Raw genomic sequence first — 10,318 nt, 5'->3', positions numbered from 1 at the left:
AGACAGATCAGTGAGACAGAAAGTTAACATCGATATCCAGGACTTGAACTCAGATCCGGAACAAGTAGACTTAATTAACATTTATAGACCTCTCCACTTTAAATACACAAAATATATACTCTTATCAGTACCACATCACACCTATTTAAAGGTTTAAATGAAATATTGGTAGGCTTCTTGTTAATTATTTTCTTCCCTCATTTTTTTTATGTCTCTATTATTAAACACAATTACAGGCATACCCATTTTTAGGCTGCATTCTAGCCCGGGCAATAAAGCAACACCCCTGTTCTCACTCCCTCTTCCTCTTCCTCTTTCTTCCTCTTCTTCATTCTTTTTTTTTCCTTTTTCTTTTATTTTATGCTTTCTCTTTATTTCTCTAAAAAAATAAATTAAAAAAAAAAAAAGAAAATATGAGGATGCCTGATGACCCAGTTATCACACTGTCCCACAGGCCCATAAATGAGGTTTGCATGAGGATGTGCATTGAAGTGCAATTTAGACAGCAAGGAGTTGGAGGGAACTAGATGTCCATCATTAAGGTTGGAGAAGTAGAATATGGATACATAGTGGAATATTACACAGCAATGTAAAAGACGGAGAAGCTAACATCCATGTATTGTCCAGTAAATGCCCAATGCTGAATGCTTTAAGATATCAGCTTGCACATTCGCAAGTCAAGGCAGGAGGATCACTGGATATCAGAATGTTCCAGCATAAGGCAGTACCCTCTACTCAATTCCTTGTTCCTGCCTTTGCAAAACTCACTGTTCTACTGTATCCCTGTGGATTTCAAGACCAGGTAAGTACAGGAGTTAGAAGCTGCAGTGAGCTATAATGGCACCACTGCATTCCAACCTGGGTGACGGAGCAAGAGTCCATCTCTAAAAAACAAACAAAACACCAGCTTGCAACAATCCTATGAGAAAGTGACCATTATTCAACAACTTTCACCTCACAAATGGAGAAACTGAAGCCCAGGGAGGTTAAGTAACTTGCCCAAGATCATTCATCCAATAAGCAGTGAGGATGTAACTTGAACTGAGGCAGCCTCTCCAGAGTCTGTAACACTCACTCATCTCCAGCTAGACATAAGCATAGCCACCCAGAGAGCTCTCAAAAGAACAAAGAAAGAAAGAGAATGAGGTTTGTAGCTTAACAACGTCTCTACACATTTAAAACACACATACAGCCAAACTAGCTGTAAGGATACACATGGATCTTGATAAAAGAATAGAAGAGGGAGGGATTGGAAGGCCAAAAATTAAGCACACAAGAGTGGGTGCCCGTGGGGGGGGCAGATGAAGGGGAGGAATTACTAAAATTAAATTTATCCAAAGATGATGGCATAGAATCAGCATAAGTCCACGCATTTGTAGTTCTAAACCAGGGAAGCACTGAGATCCCCAGGGAGGGAGAGGACTTTGGGGTGGGGAGGCATCACAGCTGAGGGAGGGGGCACGTGAAAAAGGGAGGCAGCTGGCAAAGCCGATAAAAGGGCAGCCCCTGTAGCCAGACTGCCAGGGTTCAAAGCCCAGCTCCATCACAGTTCCACTTGTTAACAAGTCATTTCACCTCCCTGTGCCTTAGTTTCTCCATTCACATTATTTGTTTGTTTGGGTTTTTTTTGTTTTTTGTTTTTGAGACAGAGTCTCACCCTGTTGCCCAGGCTGGAGTGCAGTGACATGATCTCAGCTCACTGCAACCTCTGCCTCCTGGGTTCAAGCAATTCTCATTCTTCAGCCTCCCAAGGTAGCTGGGATTACAGGCGTGTGCCACCACACCTGGCTAACTTTTGTCATTTTAGTAGAGACCAGGTTTTGCCATGTTTGCCAGGGTAATCTTGAACTGCTGACCTTAAGTGATCTGCCCACCTCAGCCTCCCAGTGTGCTGGGATTGCAGGCGTGAGCCACCATGCCCAGCCTATTCACACTATTTGTAAAGTCATAAGAGATGCATGGAAACTGCCTTCTTCTTCCACAGCCTAAGGCAAGAAATAGTGCAATATAGATTGCTCCTCAAGGTTCTTACAGAAATCTCCCACATACACACTTTTTTTGAGACAGGCTTTTGCTCTGTCACCCAGGCTGGAATCCAGTGGTGCCATCAAGACTCACTGCAGCCTTGAATTCCTGGGTTCAAATGATCCTGCCACCTCAGCCTCCCAAGTAGCTGGGACTGCAGGTGCAAGACACTGTGTGTGGCTGAATTTTTTTTTTTTTAAGAGATGAGCTCTAACTGTGTTGCCCAGGCTGGTCTTGAACTCCTGACCTCACACAATCCTCCTGCCTCTGCCCCCTAAAGTGCTGGGATTATAGGCATGAGCTATTGTGCCTGGCCAGAAATCCCATTTTTATTTCTTTCAGATACAACACAGTGTGTGATCTTACTCACCTTTGAAAAGGATGACTCTGGGCCAGGTGCAGTGGTGCACGCCTCTGGTCCCAGCACTTTGGGAGGCCAAGGTGGACAGATCATTTAAGATCAGGAGTTTGAGACCAACCTGGCCAGCATGGTGAAACCCCATCTCTACTAAACATACAAAAATTAGCCAGGTGTGGTGGCACACCTGTAGTCCTAGCTACTCTGGAGGCTGAGGCAGTAGAATTGCTTGAACCCAGGAGGCTGCAGTGAGCCGTGATTGAGCCGCTGCACTCTGGCCTTGGCAAGAGAGCAAGACTCAATCTCAAAAAAAAAAAAAAAAAAAAAAAGGCGGTTAGGGGCCAGGCACAGTGGCTCACGCCTGTAATTCTAGCACTTTGGGAGGCCAAGGTGGGCAGATTATGAGGTCAGGAGTTCGAGACCAGGTTGGCCAACATAGCAAAACCCCGTCTCTACTAAAAATACAAAAAATTAGCCGGGCGTGGTGGCACACACCTGTAATCCCAGCTACTTAGGCAGGAGAATCACATAAACCTGGGAGGCAGAGGTTTCAGTGAGCTGAGATCGTGCCATTGCACTCCAGCCCAGGTAGCAATGTGAGACTCTGATTCAAAAAAAGAAGAAGAAGAAAAAAAAAGAATGACTCTGGTTGCTGGTGGGAAAGGGTGGGCCTGTGTGGAAGTTGGGGTGCTGAGGGAGGAGGCTCCTGCGAGAGTCCAGGTGGGAGTTAGTGGATCCCCCACTCAGTGGTGCTATTGGAGGTAGGGAGATGGAGTGAGATTTGGAACTTGAGGTAGAGCAGAAAGGGTTTGCTGATGGAGTGGATGTGGCTGTGAGGAAGAAAGGGGTGTCAAGGGCAACTGCAAGGTTTTGGCCTGAGCAACCGGGAGAGTTTGGAATTTCTCCCAGAGGCAGCAGGGAGTCATAGGAAGATGTTGAGGCTGGAGTGGGGGAGGGGACTCGGTCAGTTGCCAAAATCACCAAGGTAGCAGCCAGGACGGAGAACACAGGCCTGAGAAACAGTAGGCAGGGATGGATTCTAGCCCTGGCTCAGCCCCCAACTCACGGTGGGCTCCCGGGCAAGCTATCACCCCTCACTGGACTTCAATCTTCCCCTACTGCAGTGAGGCTATTAGGAAGAAAAAGCCCTGACTCAAATATCCCCAGGATCAGATAAACACACAATCAGCACACAAGATTAAATCTCTTCTCCTTATCCTCCTCCCCAAAACCCACCTGTTCACTACTGGGCAAGGTGCAGAAGCGCCCTGATCCAGGAGCCTCGAGGATAAAATTAGTGACAATGGGCCAGACACGGTGGCTCACGCCGTGATCCCAGCACTTTGGGAGGCCAAGGCGGGCAGATCACGAGGTCGTGAGTTTGAGACCAGCCTGGTCAACATGGTGAAACCCCGTCTCCATTAAAAATATAAAAAATTAGCCGAGCGGGGTGGCCCACGCCTGTAATCCCAGCTACTGGGGAGGCTGAGGCAGGAGAATCTCTTGAACTAGGGAGGCTGAGGTTGTAGTGAACCGAGATTGCATCATTGCACATTAGCCTGGGCAACAGAGGGAGACTCCTTCTCAAGAACGACAAAAAAAATTAGTGACAATGGCAGACGGCACTTGTGCCAGGCACTATTCACAGTCAGTGAAATTAAGACCATGCAAGAGCCCTGTGAGGTGGGAGCTTTATTATCATCTTCATCTGTAAATAGGGAAACAGGCTCTGAAAAGACTTGCTCAGAGTCACAGGGGAGAACTGGGATTCCAAGACATCTTCCCACCAGCACTGCTATCTCACATCCTGGTCCAACCACCAGCACCTCTCACCTGGATGGTCCAAGTCACCTTCTATTGGACGCCTTACTTCTGCCCCTATCCCTGATACCATGTTCTTCATACACAGCCAGGATTCCTCCCACTGCATTTTTTATTTTTATTTTTTTGAGACAGAGTCTTACTCTGTCATCCAGACTGGATGCAGACGGATCACCTGAGGTCAGGAGTTCCAGACCAGCCTGACCAGCATGGTGAAACCCCATCTCTGCAAAAATACAAAAATTAGCCGGGCATGATAGTGGGTGCCTGTAATCCCAGCTACTCAGGAGGTTGAGGCAGGAGGATCGCTTTAACTCGGGAGATTGAGGTTGCAGTGAGCCGAGATCACACCATTGCACTCCAGCCTGGGCAACTGAGCAAGACTCCGTCTCAAAAATAAATAAATACATAAAAATAAAATTGCAGCCATCCCCCCGCCTCCATATCCTATGTGTCCTCCTCCTCCCCTGCTGCATTTTTCCCACAGCACTTACCCTCATCTATCATCACACACTCTATGTCTTACTTTTTCACTTGATTATTTGTCTCCCTGGAACATGAGCTCATAAGGTCAGGAATTTGTATCTGTTTCGTTCACTGCTGTGTTACCAGCACCTAGAACAGTACCCAACACATAGTAGGTGCTCAGTAAATATTTGCTGAGCAGATGAGTGTGTGGGGTTCATGCTCCTCCCCACTATACCTTTTTGTGCAAAGCACTGAGATAGTTGCTTTCTGGTGTTGGCGTCTGACCACACCTCTCCATCTCACAGCTCACTGCAGCCTTGAATTCCCGGCTCAAACAATCTCCATCTCCCCTGCTTCTGCCAAGAGGTAAAGGCAAAGAAGTCTTCTTCCCTAGAGTCCATTCTGGCTTCATCTCGGCCCCCATCTAGCCCTCTCCCCTTCATCACCCCTATGATGCCCATGTCACTCCCCTGCTTAAAACCCTCCAGGGACCCAAGGATTCCACATTGTCATCTCCACACCAGGGTTTTCTGTACTGTCAGTCACAACTGCTTAGCATGCTGTGAAATCAACCAGTAGTTTTTTCAATAGAATAGAATAGATCAGAGTGGTTCACACCTGTCATGCCAGCACTTTGGGAGGCTGAGGCAGACGTATCAACTGAGGTCAGGAGTTCCAGACCAGCCTGACCAACATCGTGAAACCCCATCTCTACAAAAATACAAAAATTAGCCAGGCATGATGGCAGGTGCCTGTAATCCCAACTCGCTTGAACTCAGGAGGTTGAAGTTGCAGTGAGCCAAGATTGCACCATTGCACTCCAGCCTGGGCAATTGAGCAAGACTCCGTGTCAAAAAAAAAAAAAAAAAAAATCAGAGTCTGTGCATGTAGTGTCGACATAATGTAGACTAAGATAGGCATGAAGCGTGGCTTCATGAAACTTTTATTTCAGTTGTATTGGGTTGGTGCAAATGTAACTGCGGTTTTTGCCATTGCCTTAGATGACAAAAACCGCAATGAATTTTGCACCAACCTAATACATTCATTGCATCATGATGTAAGTGTATTTCTCACTGTGAGTCAACAAAGTTTGCAAAAACCCTGCAAGATAGTTTGCAGTCCTGCCTCTCCTAAATCCTGTATACTGAGTGGATGGATGATATTAATAGCAGCTCAGATTTATCTCTTTGCTGAGATCTGTGCCAAGTGGTTTTGCCTGCTTGACTCACGGACTCCTTGTCACACCCTGAGTATGGTCATGGGTTCCCATTTGACAGATGATGAGACTGAGGCTTAAGCCAGAGACAGCCCATGCCTGAGATCACCAGGCTGGGAAAGCTGAGCTTGGGCCAAAGCGAGCCTCCCTCCTGAGTCCGCACAGGTAATGCTTGCCCATGCGCCCACCTGCCCAGCCCCTTCCGATCTGCTCTGCACCTACAAAGGCACTCAGGGGTGCCAGCCCATCCTCAGAGCCCAACAGGTGCAAACTGCCTCATCGATCCTCCCTATACGCCAGCCAACAGAATCATTTCAATCTCTATTCTGCAGGCTAGAAGACTGAGGCCTTTTATCCCAGAAAACAAAAGCTAGAAAGCATTTCCAAGGCTCCACTATTCCATCACCCCTCTCCAAACTGCCCTCTTTATCAAATTAAAGAACTTTGAGCTTTGCATGTATTCTTATTTCAGTCTTATTTCAGAGTCTCTCTCTGTCGCCTAGGCTGGAGTGCAGTGACACGATCTCAGCTCACTGCAACCTCCACCTCCTAGGTTCAAGTGATTCTTGTACCTCAGCCTCCTGAGTAGCTGGGGTTACAGGCATGCACCATGACCCCTGGCTAATTTTTGTATTTTTAGTAGAGATGGGTTCACCCTGTTGGCCAGGCTGGTCTTGAACTCACTCAGGTGATCTTCCTACCTTGGCCTCCTATCCTTCTAAACTTTGTAGCTATGTGACACTAGACAAGCTCTCTGGGTGTCAGTTTCCTTTTCTGAAAGATGGGTATGAGAATAGTAATCCACCCGTAAAGCCATGTTTAAGACTGAAATAAGTCAGAATACATGCAGAGTTCTTAGGACAGTGGCCATACCCCTTGGCTAGGGAGTCTTCCCAGCAGCCCAATGTAGTTGGACTATTTACCCCTGAGACTTGTCATAGAGAGGAGAAGGCCCTTGCCTGAGTTCACATGGCTAAGTGGGAAAGCCAGACTCTGGAGGTAGATCTGCCTGGACTTTTAACCACCAAATCATAACAGTCATTTAAAAGGGGTATTGGCCAGGCTGGTGGCTCACGCCTGTAATCCTAGCATTTTGGGAGGCTGAGGTGGGTGGACCACCTGAGGTCAAGAGTTCGAGACCCACCTAGCCAGTGTGGTGAAACCCTGTCTCTACTAAAAATACCAAAAATGGAAATAAAAATAAAGGGGATATTAACAGCATCATTTTCCAAACTAAAGAATGCGAGACTCAGAGAGGGTAAGGACATGCCCAAGTCACACAGCATTTAAGTGGCAGAGCCAGAACTCAAACCCAGGCTTGTGCAGGCTGACCTTCACTCCACTGGGCTCCTCCATACAGCTCCTGCCAGGGTGGAAGGAAAAGGCAAGTTCAGGGATGCCCCTACCCCAGCTTGGTCTGAGTCTCTGTTGTTCCTGACTCTGGCCTCTGCCCAGACTAGGGTGACTGCTCCCCTGAAAGCTCTGAGGTGGCAACGCAGGGGTGGCATGGATGATGGTGAGGGTGCAACAGCCCCCTCCGCCAGCCTCTGATTGGGGCCCTGCAGTCCCCCAGGATTTGGTGCTTGGAAAGCTGACGTTGGGTTGCTATGGTGATGGGTTTGGGGCGGTTGCCATGGCAGCAGAACTAGCCTGGGTTTAAAAATATCTAGCAGGAGGTTTGTGTTTGTGTGTGAGTGTGAGTGCGTGACCGACCGTGCTGTTGCGTGTGTCCAAACGGGAGGGCTCGAAGGGGGAGCGCAGGGTTGGGGCTGCAGGCATGACTTGGGGGTGGGGGCTGAGTGGCACACAGCATTCCATGTGTGTTGTGCTTGTCACTGTGTGGCCCGTGAAGTCCGGTTATTGTGTGTGTTAGCCTATGTGGGCTGTGTATCTAAATGTGTGTGTTTACCCAATTTGTGTGCAAGGCATGACTGAGTCTGTTCGTCAGTCTGTACATCACATGTTGCTGATATGTCTTATGTAACATAGGCAGTGGATGTCCTGTGGCTTTGATCATGGATTTGTAACTTTTCAGTGTGTGTGGGGCCAAGTGTGGAGCTGTCATGGCTCTGAATATGAGCACCTGGGGCGTACCTGCATATTAGATGTGTGTGTCTATTTGTGCATGAGAGCCTGTGTTGTGGCTTTGCATCTGCATGATTGAATGTGCATTACAGATGAGTATGTATGAGTGTGTGTGTGTCTGTGCCTATCCCCTGTGAGTGTGTCTATGTGAAGCTGTGTTGAGATGGTGCACCTGTGTACCTGCAGCAGGGCCAGTGTGACTCCGTGTGTGGCACACAGAAGGGGAAACTTCACAGCTAACTTCATGGATGTTGGGATATGTTCCTGTGTGGTGTGAGGCTATTTAACTCAAAGGGACTAAGGTGTGGAACTCAGCCTGACCCCCAGTATGTCCCTACATCTCTCTTGCCTCTTCCTCATCTCCATGGCAACCAGCTCCTCCGCTCCCTCCAGGAAGATGGAGGGGGAGGATCCAGACTGCAGTGGACCACAGCCCCTTCCCATCCCCCTTGTCTCTGGGGACAATGAGGGGGAGGGGACAGATGGGTAGTCACCCCATCCACCCCAGGCCATCTGCTACCCCCCCATCCTGGGGACCTGAGACCATGGCAAGGGAGAAGCAGGGGGCGGGTTAGAGCTGATCCCCCTGCCACAGATCCCACAGTGGCCACAATTACCCACATCCAGACCCCCTCAGAGCCTAATCTTGCCTCTGACCAACCCAGGAAAGAAAGATTCCTTGGAGATTAGGAATCCAGGAAGAAGAAAATTCTTATATCAAAGAACACAGAATATTAGCAATGGTCCATTCCAAAGAAGGGCCCCTAGTTGCAATGACTTCGGGGTCTGAAATTGGACCTGTCCTGCATTCAAATCCCAGTTTCTCTCTCTCAAGCTGTGTGCCCTTGGACAAGCCATACTCGATGTTCCCAGGCCTCCACTTTGTCATCTGAAAACCAATTTTTCTTAATGACATGAATAGTTATACTGTACAAGGGCCAAGTCTGTTTTGTTCCCTGTTGTATAGCAGCATCAGGGACAGTACCTGGCGCTTAGTAGGTAGGCTCTAAGGGCTGTTGATTGAATGGAGAGCCAGGTGTCCCCCAGGCTTGGTGCTGCAAGCTTCAACTTCAGCTCAGTGAATTCAGTCCTCTGAGTCCTTTCAGCATCACGGTGTTGATTCTTCAAAGGATGGATGAAAGATTTGAAGGGGAATTTCCCAGCTGAAAGGATTGAAAGAGTGAGCGAAATCTTTTTCTTTTTCTCTATTTCTTTCTTCTTTCTTTCTTTTTTCTTTTCTCGTTCTTTCTTTCTTTCTCTTTCTTTCTCTCTTTCTCTTTCTTTCTTTTTGACAAGGTCTTGCTCTGTCTCCCAGAATTGAATCCACTGGCTTGATTATGGCTGACTGAAGCCTCAAACTCCTGGGCTCAAGCAATCCTCCCACCTCAGCCTCCAGAGTATCTGGAACTACAAGCATGTGCTATCACGCCCGGCTAACTAAAAAAAAAAATTTTTTTTTTTTTTTTGGTAGAGATGGAGTCTCACTCTGTTGTTGCCCAGCGGGTCTCAAACTCCTGGGCTCAAGTGATTCTTACGCCTCAGCATCCCAAATAAGTGCTGGGATGACAGGCATGAACCACCGCACCCAGCCAAAATTTCTTATCTTGACCAGGTGAACTCAAGTAAGTTCCCGAAGCTGTTTCCTCATCCGTTAAATAAGGATAATAAGTGTACCTCACAGAGCTGGTCGTTCTGGGGATTAAATGCGATAACGTCTGTGACGTGCTTGCTTGGAACCGGACCTGGCACACAGTAAGTGCTCAATAAACGTTCATTCAAGGTGAGGAGTAGGGACGGCTTGGAGGAGTCCGGGTTCCTCCCCAGCAGCCTGGGGGAGTCCGGTCCAGATCTCTGCCGCCGGGAGGGGCGTGGCCAACTCCGAGAGACGTGGTCCAGGCTTCAAGGATGGACCAATGGGGGCGCCGAAGGGCGTGGCCCTACCCGGCATGGGCGTGACCTCGCGGGGTAGGAGGGGCCAGGCGCTGTGGGAGCCTCCGGGAAGAAGATGCTCGGGCCAGCAGCCACCGCCAGCCCCGTCGCTGCCACCGACCGCGCCCGCCGCCCCCCGGGCCCCCACTAGCGGCCGCCTCCACCTCCCACCTCCGGCCACGCTCCTCCGGCCCCCCGCCCCGAGAAGGGTTTGGGGGGCTCGGCCCTCTTGCCCCGGGGAGCCAAGAAGAGAGGGGGTTCCCGTCCCCCCAGTGGCGCGTTCAGTCCCCAGCCTCTGTGGTCCCAGGAGAGACCCCACCCCTCAGTTCTCTCCCGGCCCTTTCGGAGACCCCCTGGGCCCTGCCATCCTGCTCACAGCCGCTCTCCAGGCTCTGTCAGCCCCCCGAGAACCGGCT

Source organism: Cebus imitator, unplaced genomic scaffold (genome assembly GCF_001604975.1).
Source record: "Cebus imitator isolate Cc_AM_T3 unplaced genomic scaffold, Cebus_imitator-1.0 Scaffold296, whole genome shotgun sequence".
Lineage (NCBI taxonomy): Eukaryota > Metazoa > Chordata > Mammalia > Primates > Cebidae > Cebus > Cebus imitator.
Note: the sequence above shows the minus strand (reverse complement) of the source record.